Source organism: Nannospalax galili, unplaced genomic scaffold (assembly GCF_000622305.1).
Source record: "Nannospalax galili isolate Female #2095 unplaced genomic scaffold, S.galili_v1.0 scaffold772, whole genome shotgun sequence".
NCBI classification, from domain to species: domain Eukaryota; kingdom Metazoa; phylum Chordata; class Mammalia; order Rodentia; family Spalacidae; genus Nannospalax; species Nannospalax galili.
Genome location: NW_008332097.1, coordinates 926,393 through 936,570, shown reverse-complemented (window position 1 = coordinate 936,570; position 10,178 = coordinate 926,393). Strand labels below are relative to the sequence as shown.

The 10,178-nt window shown below is 40.8% G+C and overlaps 1 protein-coding gene across 3 annotated transcripts in view; it reads right to left on the bottom strand.

The window, feature by feature from the left end:
* Atp8a1 (ATPase phospholipid transporting 8A1) overlaps nt 1-10,178 on the bottom strand; it is a 255,642-nt gene that overhangs the window by 11,326 nt on the left and 234,138 nt on the right. The gene's annotated exons all lie outside the window — the stretch shown is intronic.

Below are 10,178 nucleotides of genomic sequence, written 5' to 3'. Positions count from 1 at the left end.
TATGATAGACTATCAATATCAATTTTTTTGAGGAAACAAAATATGCTCTGAATTAGAATTAAAATAATATGGCATATAAAATAAATTGCAATTAGAAACAAAAACTAATTCTAGCAAATGAAAATTACATTTATATTTATAACATTGAAAGTTATTAGAAATCATCCAAGTTATGACTATGGAATAATTAAGTTATGATATCTATGAAAATAATAATTCTATTGTGTTGGTCATTGACTAGGCATAATGTTAATTCTGGTTCACTGACATGCAAATTGTATCAGTATACATCTATTATTTCTAAAGTAAAACCAAATATTTAGTATGTGAAACCCCAAATAAAGGTATGTTAAAAATAACTTTAATAACTCCTTTTAAAACTAAATTTTAAATTCTGTTATCAGACCTTACAGGTTGTAAAAAAAGGTTATGTGATTTTTTTTTAAGTAATAAATTCTATTAGTTGTTTGCAATTATAAAAAATACTGCTGTAATAGAATTAGATTATACAGATTTAAAAAGAACAATGTTGGGCAATAAAAGGAAACATTTTGGTTTCACTTCTTTGAGTTTTTGTCAAGAGCAAGTCTGCAGGACCCATTTAATCTGTAAATGTACTATTATAATTCTACACCTGCATACTTTTATCCTGTGACAAATCATACGTGAAGGCTTTTTTATTTTAACTTGAATTCAGGAATTAAAAATGATCTAGAACTTAATTCTTCTAGGTAGTGTCACAATTACACGCAGTCCTAATCAATTGATCCTTATCAAATAGGCGGATAATTATTTTTAAATTGTGTCTCCAATTTCTTACATATTTGACTCTTGACGGAGTATCAGGAACTACTCACATTTTTTTCCTACATGAACATAGGGTATTGATACAGACTGTCACTCAAGGATGCTAAAGTTTTTGTCTTTTAAATTTATATACAAGATTCAACAAGGATAAAAACATTGAACAGGATAAAAATATGCCATCATAAAAAAACCCCAGAAAATAGAATTTTCCATATGGGTTCTAGACACCAACAAGGTGAAAAATATTCGCATAAAAGTCACTTTATTTAATAAGCAAAACATGATCTCTGACATGTTTGCTGACATCCTCAATAGTGAAAACCAACAATAACTATGTAATAGGAAATGTCTATCAATTCAGTGGGCTTTGTGTCCTTTCAAGGAAGCTTTCTTGTAAGATAATAGAAAAAACCAAATCATACCAAACCCACATACCTTTTTCTTTCTGGGGGAAAGGATAAGATAAGATTCTAAGTCATATAACTGAAAACACCATGATTCCTTGGCTTGTTTTTCACGTATTTTACTGGGGTGGGGTGGGGGGGTAAAAGAAGAAAGATTTTCTTCTTGCCTTGGCCACTGCCTATTAACCTCGCGTTAACTGTCGCTGGTAGACAAGGGAAACTGGGAGCGCAGGCTGCTAATTCTGACCATTGTGATGCTAACGAGGAATGCGGCCAGTGGAGCCCACTATTCAGCCCCCAGCCTTTGGCTTTACAAATGAACAACATGAATTGAGGGGAAAAAACTTTCTGTGTCATATCTGAAAGCCTGTCAGATTTTTTTTTTTCCTTTGCAGCGTTAATCCAAACCTAAAAGATTTAAAGCCGACGTTTGCATTTAAGACAGAGTCTCTTTGTATTTTTTGGATGAAGAGGGGGTGAAAAATGAAATCCCACAGAGGTATTTCCTTCCTTTCTGTACAAGAAAGCTCCCTTCGCTCTGGGGAAGCCAGTTTTGTCTCTAACTTTTCACATCTCGCCACTCGCAGGCAGGTCAGCTGGGAAAAGGCAAGCCATGTGCAGACAATGGGGCTAACAGGAGCGCCTGTTAGGGCTGGCTCGGGCTCCCTCCAAGAGCAGTGTGCAAATAGCCCTGAATGCGGGAGACTGGCGGGCAGTGCCAAGTGTTCCCTGCCTCCCCTCTTCCAGGCTCTGTGAAACCCAATGGAATCTGCCACAAAGGTGGCTCCCAGAGGGGCTTGAGAAGGGATGTGCCCGTAGGGCTGCGTTGCTGGTACACTGCGGGACCTGCCTGGGAACAAGACACTGCTTGTCTCTGCAGAGGCCTCTGGCTCCAGATGGGACCAGGAGGACTTCAAAATAAACCAGCGCCGGCGCTAAGGGAAACGCAATCACGGCTGGGGAAGCTTTCTGACATTTCCGTGTGAACCTGCAGAAACGTGTGTTTGAGAAAATACCAGTGTATTGTGCAACTGGCTAGGCCAAGGCTCAGGACCCAGGACCAGATCTTGAGAGCTTACCTTTCTGACCCAAGATGGGTCAAAATTTCTGCCTGCCCTCAAACTGTTCTCTTTCTCTGATTTTTGCCACTCGAAAGTTCAGAAGGGAGTGCTGACTCTTACTCTTTCCCAAAGTATTTATGGTTTCCTCAAAAGAAAAGGCCCTTTTGGGGAACTCTTGCACCCCAACCAGAACCAGTCTGGTGCTTAACAGCCTTGGACAGGGTCTGTCAATGCCTGTGCCAGCCACCAAGGCTCTGTGGGGAGTAACATTTCAGGCTCTGAGTTCTCAGCTATCAAGTAGGCTTAAGAAACCCAACATTGCAAGGTGGCTGCATTTATTATTGACATGGAGTATTGACTCATTTTCCTGTCTTTCTCTTAATTTTTTGGTATTCTTTTAGAGGCTTCTCATCTGCTGTTCTTTCTAGTGCTCTGTCTTATGAGTTTTAAGGAAGGAAAGTTTTGTCATGATATCAAATCAGTGTGAAAGTCTATATTATGATTTTTGATCACAATATCATAATATATGTTTGTCTTATGTAATATTTTCCAATGCTGTACTGAGGAGGTATAGGCCAACCAAACTGATCATTAATAAAGTTCGACTCTTGTAAATTTGTTAACTTAGTAAATAGAGATAATTTTTTCATAGACATCAGTAGACATTAATTTGAGAAGGAAAAATTACTGAGAAAACAGTGATGCAAAACTAAAAATGATCCTTTTGCTTTTGTCTTCTGAGTGCTGGGGCGACAGGCACATGGTACCACTCAGTGCTTAAAACTTGGCCAAGCCAATCTGCCTATCTACCTAACTGCCTTCCTTCTTCCCTCCATCCCTCCCTCCCTCTTTCCCTTCTTTCCTTCTTTCTTTGTAAGATAAGTCCAAAGGAGTTACAAGTTAATATTAACCTCAATAAAAAAATTTCCAGAAGTAGACCTGGGATGTTCCTCAGTGAATGGATCAACCATTAGTGTGTAGGAGGCTGAGGTTCAATCCCCAACACTGCAACAAAATAAAAGGTAAAACAACTAATACCAAGAAGTGATTATTGTCTGGATAAAGCTTTATACAAGGGGTTTCTATATGTAAAAGTAGTGCGGGAAAAAAGTTTCCAAAAGAACAGTCACAAAAACATAGAACTTTTACATGTCCACGTGAATATGAATTTAAAAGGTAAGCAAGTGGCATAATGGGTGTTACAAATACGTGCATAAAACCCCACAAACAACCAACCAAAAAAATTCAAATGCAGGCAACATGCTAGCTGAGAATAAAGAGAGCCCGCTCATCTTTCTAAGAACAGGTCCTAACAGATAGGCAAGACCTGGAAAAGCGTTCACAAAGCAGCCACATGCTACCTGTGACATGGTCACTCTCTGAAGTCATAAGAACAGCACCAAATTCAATCAAAGCAAAAAAAAAAAAAATTCACCATCACAGTTGCAGAGTGGACAGACACTTGTAACAATTCATAGCCCCTCCCCCATGTATTAGCCTTCAGGAAAGGTATCAGTAACAAACGCTGATACCTTTTAACTTGATAATTCAGTTTCTGAACTTTGTTAAATTAAGCCCAGCTTTTGAGTACAGATTAACATCTCATGAAGCAGTCCTGTGATCACCAGTTCTTTTAATAACAAGTGCCTCCTCTACAAGGCACCAGGGACCCAGGTATGGTGGAGGGGCAGATTGGCCACCACTGTCTCTCAGAATCCGTGTGCAGCCGCATAATCAACGCTTGGAGTAGTGTTGAGATCTCAACAATCTTTTTCACCCATGCACTGATCCACTTTGGGATACTTTTCCAAGGTTTCTAACACACTGCTTATGAACACCCAGAACTAATTTTGGAGGAATGCAAATATTTGTTGTGAGCAGCAATAGATAACAGGACATTCCCCTGTGGGTTAAGTAAATGTGTGTCCTTATGAGGGAATATTATCCAAGCGGTCCAAGATGCTGTTCATGGAATGTAATTATTAGGAAACTGGGTGTTTGGAGCATCTTGAATAAAGAGAAAGCTGAAATGCCCTGGTGTTCTCCAGGAATTTTATGTTAACACAAGAACCCTGGCCTGAAAGGGCTGTGGCTTCTGGCACCTGCACTGTAGATTCTACTGAATCAGCGGCACATTTGTACTTATGGCTTAGATCGCTCCCCTTAGTTCCAGTACAGACCATCCAGTCCTGAGCTTGGGTGCTGGTGGACATCTCAAACCTAATATGCTCCATGGAATGTACCCTGCTCCTCCCCAAGCCTGCCCTTCATAGGATGAACCCATTCAGAGGACAGCTTTACCCTCAGCTGCCCACAGAGAAAACATGGTCCAAAGTACATTTCTGCAGTAAGTCCTTTCATTGGCTTAATAGCTCCCTCAGGATGGGGTAAAAAGTCCCACATGACTACCTATCTTTCCTATCTGACTCCAGATATACATGATGAGTTCACTTTCAGCCTTGGGCTCTTGCATTTTGGATTCCTATTTGTCCTTCAGTTTTTATATCAAATGTCACTGCCTTCCTTGGACTGGCTTAGCTGACACTACCCTGGCTTCCATTATGCTGTTATCTAGCTCCCATTTTCTAGTTGTTTCTTTGTTTTCTTGTGTAACTATGATCTCTGTAAAAGGAAGACATAAATCTTGATTAATTTTCACAACCCAAGTGTTTAGCCACCAAGCAGATGGTTGATACTCACTGGACAAGTTCTTACATCCTTGTGTTTGGAAAGATTAGGCAAAAACACCTGTACCTTAGAACTCTGTTCCTGAGAACAGAGTGGTGGTGACAGTTGGCTTGGTTTTCTTATGTTCTAGCATGTAGCTATCCTGGTAAGTAGGGAGTTAAAGCTAGATATTTATATGTTTTGCGGGGGCGGGGGGGTGATGCCACATTACAGCAGTGCATCCTTTAAAATCAGAAGTGAGTACTATCTGTTCCGAGAACTTGTTCTTTTCAGATTTCTCCCAGAAACTTGCTCTCTTTATTGAAGCAGTACATCCAGCATGAAATGGGGAAGGAAAAGTGGAACTTGTCTTACCAGAGAACGATTTTTCCTTTCTGACCCCTACTGACCCAGAACAGAACACACAATCACAAACAGATGCTATCAGCCTAATACCACTTGCTGTTTGCAATATACACAGAATAGTTCATTGCTTTCTGTGATTGCTACTTTCAGCACTTGATATTTTCACACTATATATTTTTTTTTATCCATTACTCTGGGTCAGGGGCAAGGAAGAGTCATGAGGGATTAAAGCTGTATGTTTACCTTATGAAAGGAGCCCAAGGTCTAGTAACCTTGTTTACATTGGAAAAAAGCTGAACTAGCGTCTCAGAAAAGTCATTCCCACAGGAGAGAGGAGAGAAAAGGGATATAGCTCCCTTTTCCAATGTGTAGTGTCTTTTCTGTTAAGAACAGTTGGATGACATGCACTTGAAGTATGTGGGTTGGGGAGAGGGTATGGCTCAGTTGGTAAAGTGTATTATAAGCATGAAGACCTCAGTCCAATTCCTAGAACTCACATGTGGTGGTTTGAATAAGTGTCCTCCATAGGCTCCAAGGATTTGGACATTTTGTTCCCAATTGGTGGTGCTGTTTTTGGGAAGTTTTAGGAGGTGCAGCCTTGCCAGAGGCACATCACTGGAGATGGGCTTTGAGAGTTCTTAAGGCATACCAGATTTCGAGTTGCTCTCTGCTTCCTGTGCCTGTACACACATGTATCCATGCATACACATGAACACACACACATGCAACACCCAAAAAGCTAAGTATGTTCACTGTCTCCCTTACTCCCTGCCAAGTAGGAATCAACCAGACTATCTCAGTGAGTATGAAGCTCAGGAAAGTATGAAGCTTACAATATAGTTTTTTTGGGTTGAGAGTGTGGAAGAGGTATAGAATTAGTAGGAATCAGGACTCGTAGCAGTGTTAATGAATATTTTTATTAACTATATAACACGAATACTTTCCTATGTAAAATAAAAAAAATTAGACTATGAAATTCTAGGCTTTCTCATTTTTGGTAAATTCAAACTTTATCCTTCCAGCTGCTTTGCCCATAAAACAGTAGTCATCCATCCTGTTACAACCCCCTGCCCCCTACCTCAAACTTTACTTTCAACCCAGAGTCAAATCTTATCTGTTCCATTAAAAAAAAAAATACAGACCCCCAATGTTGACAGAAGCACAACTCATATAGTAGCCAAAAGGTAGAAATAGCACCAGCATGTGAATGGATAAACACAGCAAGGTATGTGTCATATTCAGCCTTCAAAATGAAGGAGCTGTTAAGTGTTGCTGCACGGGTAAACCTTGAGGACATTATGCCAAGAAATATCAGCCAATCACAAAAAGACTCTACTCACAAGCAGAATCTAGAATAGGTTAGTAGAATAGCAGTTGCTAGTGATTGGGGAAAGGGAAAAAAGAGATTGGTACATGTGGGTGGTGTTGGGTAATATGCCACTCCACCTGGCCTAAGTCTTGGCTGTGGACTTACATGTGTCCTCTTCCCTTCCCACCTCCCGCTACATGCTTTTCCCCACACAACACCCACAGGGATCATTCAAACAGTCAGATTGCGACTCTCTTATTCAACCCTCCAGGATGGAGGAAGAGCAAGAGACTTTACAACTGTTTGATGGTCCTAGATGGCCTAGCCCTGTCTCTGTAGCCCATCTTCCAAGCTCTTCCAGGGTCCTTGTTCCCTCCACTCTATTTCTGCCACTCTGGCCTCTTCAGAGGTTTGGCAGTTGTCTATTGCCCATCTGACATTTCTTTTCCAGACAGCCACGGGTCCTGCTCATGAAGCATCAGGTTTTTGCTCAAAAGTCACCTTTCAAGTGAAGCCCTCCATGACCATCCCATTTAAAACAGCACCCAGCCCACCCAAGTACACCACACCCTCCTCAGTGCACCGTCAGCTCCACAGAGTTGAGGGCCCTGCAGCCTGCTCCATCCTGTTTTATGCTCACTTCTTCTTCTTCTTCCTCTTCCTCCTCCTCCTCCTCCTCTTCTTCTTCTTCTTCTTCTTTTTTTTTTTTTTAAATTCCTCTCTTGATTTTAAGTTTCAGGCTCGACTCTTTCTTATGAATAGCAAACAGTGCTTTGATGTATTTTCATCAAAGTTTCCAAACTAATAAACTGTTCAATCAAAGTTCAACATGCAAATTAAGGCCAGCAAGGTAGCAGGACTAATAACTGTGACTATCTTTGGGTGAGTGGATGGTTCTTGGTTCTCTTCTTTTCTATTTTCAGATGTTTTCCCCAATGATTCTACACTACTCATGTTATTGAGAAATTTTCACTATGCTTTCTAATTTTTAAACCCAAAATGCCATCAATTTTCACTGATATAGGGAGCACTCAAAATAGTTACAATAAACCCATAATAGTTAGAATAATAGCCTCAGTCAGACTCTAACCTATTTCCGCACTGAGGATTATTTTCCTAGGCTAGACAGTAATTACGGAGGAAATGTAATTTTAAAGATTTATTTTTATTTATGTGTATGTGTGCGTCTTTGTCTGTGTGTGAGTGGGGTGCTGTAAGTGCACGTGTGTGCAGGTGCCCACAGAGGCCAGAATTGGGGATCTGATCCCTTGGAGCTGTAGTTACAGGTGGCTGTAAGCCACTGGACATGGGTGATAGGAATGGAATTTGGGTCCTCTGGAAGATCAGAAAGTGCTCTTAACTGCGAAGTCATCTCTCCAACTACTAGATGTATTTGTTTTTAAATAGCGTTCCCTCCTAAGTGTCTCACTAACTGAAAAGAACTGATAACTGAGGTGATCTCCAGTTTCCTGAATATCTCTCATTTTTGTCACATTTTCTAGTTTCTTTGAAGCAGGATCACATTATCTGGCCCAGGCTTGCCTTGAATGAACTTGTGATTTTTAAAATAAGTTTTAAATTTTATTATTATTTCACAATTTTATTATCTATCTATCTATCTATCTATCATCTAATACACTTTGATCATATTATCTCACATTATTCTCTTACCCCTTCCCCTCCCACTGAACCCCTTCTTCCCAACAAGTCCCCCTCCTATTTTAATATCTTTTGTTTGTGGCCAACTGTCTTTAATTAGGGCTGCTTGCAAGAGTCTTGAGGGGAGTTATTTACTTGAGTGAGGATAATTTACCAGTAGCTATACCACTGAGGAATATGATTCCTCTCCAGCAACCATTAACTGCCTGTAGTTCCTCAGGGAGGGGTGAGCTCCACCCCACTCTGCTGCAATGTTGATGGGCTGAGTCATGTACCCACTGCTGCTGTGAGTTCATTAGTGCAAGAGCCATGTCACGTCCAGAGGACAGCATTTCACAGCACTCTGTCCCTTCCTCCAGCTCTTGTATGCCTTCAGCCTCTTCTTCTAGATGTTTCCTGTACCTGAACTTCCTTCTCTTGCTTCAGCTTCCCAAGTGCTAGGATTACAGGTGTATGCCACCACTCCCTGCTTAGGGTTTCAAGTTTTCTTGCTCTTAACTACACACACAGACAGGTTTCTCCTTGTTGGTACCTTGAGAAGGGCTTTTCATTTTTCTTAGTGTAGGTGGACTATTTATTTGTGACGATTTGGGGTTATTTGCAGGGGGTGAATGAGTTAGAGAAAACTCCACAACCAAGCCCATTCTGTGTTTCTTAGGATTTGGTTATACAACGACCAACTCAGACACAGGAAGTCAACTGTGCTTTCTACTTGGGTTTGTCCCTCTACACTCAGAGGGATTTGTACTGTGAAGGGGCTAAACTCAAACCCTTAGCTTCCATCCCTCTTGTGATACTGTCTGGATGTTATGAGCTCACTCTTCTCTCCTCCTAGTGCATCTGCTAATTCTACTAGTCTCCTAGGTGGCTTCGTCCTCATGAAATAATCACCAAAATGACAACAACAAAACCCCACTTCAATGGATGACTTCAAATTACAGTGTTTCTTTTCATATGAACTTTCATAGCTCTTCTCTCTCTGTGGTTCCTCTCTTCTCTGTCTCTGGCAACTTTTTTGGAAGGTGTACTGCATATGACTGTATTCTAATTTCAATCCCATTTAACCTCAGTCATCCACAGGGTCTTTTCCCCTGGACTTCCCTTTCTGAGTCACTCAACCTCAGTGGGCAGGGAGGGTCTGGTTCACCAAACTTGAGACACAGAAACATTCTTTGCCACGTTCTTGGAAGCTGAAACCCACAGCCTTAGCTTAGTCTCTATTTTTTTTTTATGGCAAAACATAAGTACTATAATATAGACTGTCAGTGTGCCCTTTTCTAGCATCTCTGTCATGAGTGTGGGGAACTTCATATTAGCCCTTCAGAATCAGGCTCTTAGATAGTGGGAAGCTTTGTTTGGAACCTGCAGGTATTTGAAGGTACCTTTGCAGCATAGGCCTGTGAAACACCACAGTGCGACCATTCCCAGAGGAAATCCTCTGCTGCATTCACTAAGTGGTCCATGAGTATCAGTGGCTGGCACTCAGTGGAGAGTCTGCCACCTTGTACATTAGCCACAGACAAATGCCAAGCTCACATGAACTTTGGCTTGGGGACATGAACTTCACAGCAGCTACTGATTTTGGGAGTCTGGCTGAACACTTCCTTCTGAGAACATCTGGAGAGAAAAAATGTTAGCTCTGTACTCTGGTACTATCCCCAAGTCTTTGATCTCAATGTTAATTGAAGAGGCAGCCTCCAGAATTACATTTTTTCTTTTTTTCTTTTTGTCAGCTATACATTTGACAGTGGATAGAAAAGGAATATATAAGGAGCTAAATAGAATATGCAAGGAACTGAATATGTCTTATATCTAGAATATATGACTAAAAGTACTAAACACCAAGAAAACAAACAACCCAATTAAAAAGTGGGTTATGGAACAAGGAGGAGGAGGAGGAGGAGG